The sequence below is a fragment of the Carassius gibelio genome, chromosome A3 (genome assembly GCF_023724105.1).
Source record: "Carassius gibelio isolate Cgi1373 ecotype wild population from Czech Republic chromosome A3, carGib1.2-hapl.c, whole genome shotgun sequence".
NCBI classification, from domain to species: domain Eukaryota; kingdom Metazoa; phylum Chordata; class Actinopteri; order Cypriniformes; family Cyprinidae; genus Carassius; species Carassius gibelio.
In genome coordinates, this window is record NC_068373.1 from 32,990,225 (window position 1) to 32,994,847 (window position 4,623).

At 36.2% G+C, this 4,623-nt stretch overlaps 1 long non-coding RNA gene across 1 annotated transcript; it reads left to right on the forward strand.

Moving 5' to 3' along the window:
* The first annotated feature begins 985 nt into the window (after positions 1-985).
* Positions 986-4,331, forward strand: LOC127956535 (uncharacterized). Its single transcript, XR_008153583.1, has 3 exons — positions 986-1,127; positions 1,747-1,815; positions 3,642-4,331. It is a non-coding gene; the product is annotated as an uncharacterized LOC127956535 (long non-coding RNA).
* The last annotated feature ends 292 nt before the right edge of the window (positions 4,332-4,623 follow it).

The window sequence follows — 4,623 nt, forward strand, 5'->3', positions numbered from 1 at the left end:
CAGTTGATTCGGATCGCCACTTCAGCGCCTGTTCTCGAGAATCGCGACTCCGTTGATTCAGATTGCCACTTAGCCGCCTGTTGGCAACTCTTATATCTAAGTATGAACTAACTTGCAATACAGTAAATATTCTTACTCTACCCTAAATCAGTGAAAAATTGTTTGGCTCAGTTTACAGAAAAGTGTACGTCACACATCCTCCTCAGATGAGTATTTAACATCTTTATTATTGTGGGGATCAGTGTGGAAGTGCTACACACACAACCACACACACACACACACACACACACACACACCGGTGAGAGTTTGGGATCAGAATGATTTATTTTGATGAAAAAAATTATTGTTATTATTTATTTTTTACAGGAGTTTACTCATCAAAACTGCATTTATTAATAAGTGTTTTTTTTTTTTGAACTACAAGTCTTTTATCTGCACTGATGTTCACTTCATTGAATTTGCACTCTATTTGCCTTGCGCTGCTTTATTTAACTTGATTTTTTATTTTATTATATGCCTTTTTTTAACTTTCCCTTATTGTATAGTTGTATCTACATTTTATATTTGATCTAGATTCAACCCAATTTATATGGGTTCATCATCACATCATCACCAGAGTCCACACACCAGCACTCGACACAGCAGAGAACCTGACTGCTCATCCAGCGAGGAGAAGGTCTGAATTATTAATTCACTTTAATTAAACAAGTTCATAATGCCCATGAGCATATAGTCATGTTTACTGAATTCATAAGGCTCATTTGAAAGCTAGTTTAAAGTTAACCAGTTGATTCGCCAGTTAACTAGTTTACTAGCCAACAGGCTGTCCTTTGCTTTGCTTCCTTATTTTAACTGGCTATAAACGAGCGGGCTTGTTTTTCCTGAAGCTTTTAATGTGACGTGAACAGTGTTTTACTGATTAAAATATGTAAAAACAGTGAGATAATCTGATTTTGTGAAAGCGATAAGTCTAAGAACAGTCTTCACTGCAGTGGTGAGAAACCAGGACTCTTATTTTGAAAACTGAAAGGAGGAGCTGTGTGCGCGCCTGCGCCCTTACATCTGCAGAGCGTTTGGTGTGTCGTTACACGGATTTTTCCTCATCAAATTTTCATTTTATTTTGCAGGTATTATTGTTACAACAACTTTATAATATTCACACGAGATCTGTATATATGTTCATACCGCTGATATCTCGGCTATTACCGATCGGGATTGTGAATATGTTGCAGACTGTGCGCTATTTTTTGAACGCTGTAACACGAGGTGATTGTGAAACGCGTTTACTTCTATTCAAATTGACTCCAGTTACAAAGTTATAGTGTTCATTATGAGTTTACTTCAGATTTGTGTTTGGTTTATTAAGTTATACGTATAAAGATCGGATGCAGTTATTTAGCAGAACTGTCTTCTCTGTCTAACGTTACTTGGTCTTCTGCGTCTGTAACATCAAGAAATATATAATATATCTATGTGCACTGAAGTCTTTGCTGTGAGCAGCCACAAATATTACTGTGCTGTGAGAACATAGACAATTTACATGTATGCAATTTATTATGAATTATATAGAGAGGGAGGATTGTTTTCTCTCTATTTTGTGATGTTAAATAAAATGTCTGGCTGGTATCTTCACATCGTTTTACATTTCTGCTGCTGTAGTCTGCATTGCGTCTACATGGTGACGTATGAATAGTTAATACAATAACAATTGTATTTTTGCTTAAGCTCTTTTTGTTTTTGTTTCAGATCAATGGACAACTTTGTCATTAACACTTTGACAGACCTTGTGACTTGTCTAAAGATTTGATATTAGAGGTAAGAAATTTGTTTTCCCATCTACCGCATATAAAGTCTGCATTGCTACTCAAGCCCTGTTCAGACATGAATTCTTATGAAATATCATTTTTCAGCAGTACTTTAAAGTGGTAGTTTGTTTTACTTGCCCCTGTTGGCGTCTTGGGTTCAAGGTGAGTGACGTGACATCACATCAGTGCAACAGGCATAACATTGAGCGCCAATGTCTTGATAAATGATGGAAGAAACTAACGTTACTGACTCTAACATGCCACAACACCCATGGCCTTATTTGCGCACTTTTTTTGAAGTTATTGAAAAGAACGAGTCCTTCATTTTTAAGAGCCTTCTCTGCCTGCATCGGCCCTGTACAATTTCGTCATACAAGAATTCTCATTCCAATCTAAGGAAACACGTAGAGCTAAGCCATTTTCATTTCACTTTTTTTAACGAGAAATCTAACAATAGCTTGCAGAAAACTGTTTCAGTGTGTATGTTAAAATACATGAAATGTGACATCACGTCACCATGGACATGGTACACGTCGTCAGCTTAGTTAGCGGTTTCACCATATTTCATAGTATTTGTTTTTGAAACTTTTCAAGCTGAGGGCTCTGATTTTGTGAAATTCGATGTTAACATGTTATGTTGGAATATAAATTCTATTTTGAATAGTTTTACATGCAGTGTATCCAATTCCATGTATTTGTATTAGCATTTTTCACAATACATATAGTTTCAAAGTACCTTTACAGAAAGTATGTCTACATTACAATTTAAAGTGATCTGTTATCAGAGGTGACTGTGTTCAAGTTATGTCGGAAATGTACAGTTCTTAAGTAATAAAAATCATGCTGTTATTAGCTAACATCTTATTTTCATTTAAAGTGAACAATGAGCTAGTTCAAGTAATTATTACAAGTTGGGAACATAATGATTACATTATATGAAAATGTAGCATTGGTGCATGTGTGTTGCTTAAACAGTGGAGTGCTCCTTATTAACAGTGATTGTTATTTTCAAAAGTTCAGCTTCCAAAGACTGATCTAACTAAGCCTATTCTGAAAAATAATGTACACTGTAGCATACATCTATGACATGCTAAAAGCACATGAAATGCTTGTTTTATTTAATCAAAGAGAGGAGACTGATCTCTGGTTTAACTTAATGTTTTGAATGTTTCCTTTTTGCAGAGAAAACATGGTAGCCACATGCAGAGAGATATTGCTCTAACACATACATGGGCAATATACGGCCCGGGGGCCGGATCCGGCCCGCATATTGCTTCAATCCGGCCCCCGCGATGCGCTCGATGCACTCGCAATTTGGACATTCATTATTTATATGAAAACCCCAAATCGCATGAAAATCACACACAAAACACATAATCGTAGAAATACTTAAATTGTGCATTTATTAGCTTCTTGTTTCAGTGAAGAAATGTCACTTTAGCTTAGTTATCACGCATGATGAACCACGTGAAGTGAGATGATTGACGGGTCTGACGCAAATCAGGAAGAGGAGACACATCTGGCTGAATGAATGAATGACAGTTGAACAATATGCAGGGTAGTGTAGGAAATGAATCCTTGAAAGTAAATCCAGTTATTGTAACCTTAAGAGTAGCCTAGGTCAGACAGGCCTAGCAAAAATAAGTATCAGGCCTTGAAATAGGCTATCAAAGTAACTGTAGAGTAGCCTTATACATATTTGCATTGCATTAATTTGTACCATTTAATCATGTAACTATGTTTAATTGCAATTGTCCAAAGTGTGGCCCTCCGTTTACTTTGCCAAAGTAACTGTGGCCCTCAGACTAAAACTGTTGCCCACCCCTGCCCTAACAGCACCAAGGAAAAGGACAATGGAGCACGAGGAGGCTCCTTCGACCTCCAGACAGTTGAAGTTGAGAGAAACCAAGCTAGTCACACAGAAGAATGTTGATCATGCCGTGTTGAATTGTGTGACCCAGAGTCTACAACCCTTTAGTGATCTTCAGCCTAATGCCTCTCTCATATCAAGGAGCACTCTGTGACGTAAGATGGATGAGGCAGTACTTGAAATGAAGAAAAATATAAAAAAGCAATGTCAGGGATCGATTTCATTGCAACCACAACAGGCAGCTCAGAGGTGATGATGCTGAGGTCACCTTACTTGATATATTTTATTCATTTATTTATTTTTTTACCAAGTATCACCAGTTTCATGTGAAGCAGTATAGAGTTAATAATACACAAATACTGACAATTACATGTAAAAGCATTACTAAATATTGTTCCTGACAGTGTGGGGAAATTCATAACTGAAATAGTATTATATACCCCTTCTATATGCAGTTGTGACTGGCAAGTGCGTTTCTTCTGATCACAAACACTAGTTCCTATTACAGTGAATCTGATATGGCCAGTTTATATTTATACACAGACACATTCAGATATGATATAGTAAAGGAAAACTCATGTTAACCTGTGTTTTGCAAGTTTAAGTTTAAATAAAAACTTGGATAACTGTTACAAATAAATGTTAAACTGAAACTACCTGCTCTCAAGTCCTGTTATTTCATTTAGTTCTAAAGGAATTTTTTGTGCTTATGAAATTATGTTATAGACATCAGTGTCTGACTAATTAATGTCATTTTATTAATAGATTGGTGTGCCAAGAGTGAGATTAGAGTCTTTATGTAGACTGAGATAAGCAAGAGTCTTGTGACAAAAATGATAATAGGACATTATAGCAATAAAGAAAGCATTGTACTTGGATACTTAAGTACATTTGAAGGCAAATACTTTTGTACTTTTACTCAAGTGAATGTTTAAAGGCAGCACTTCT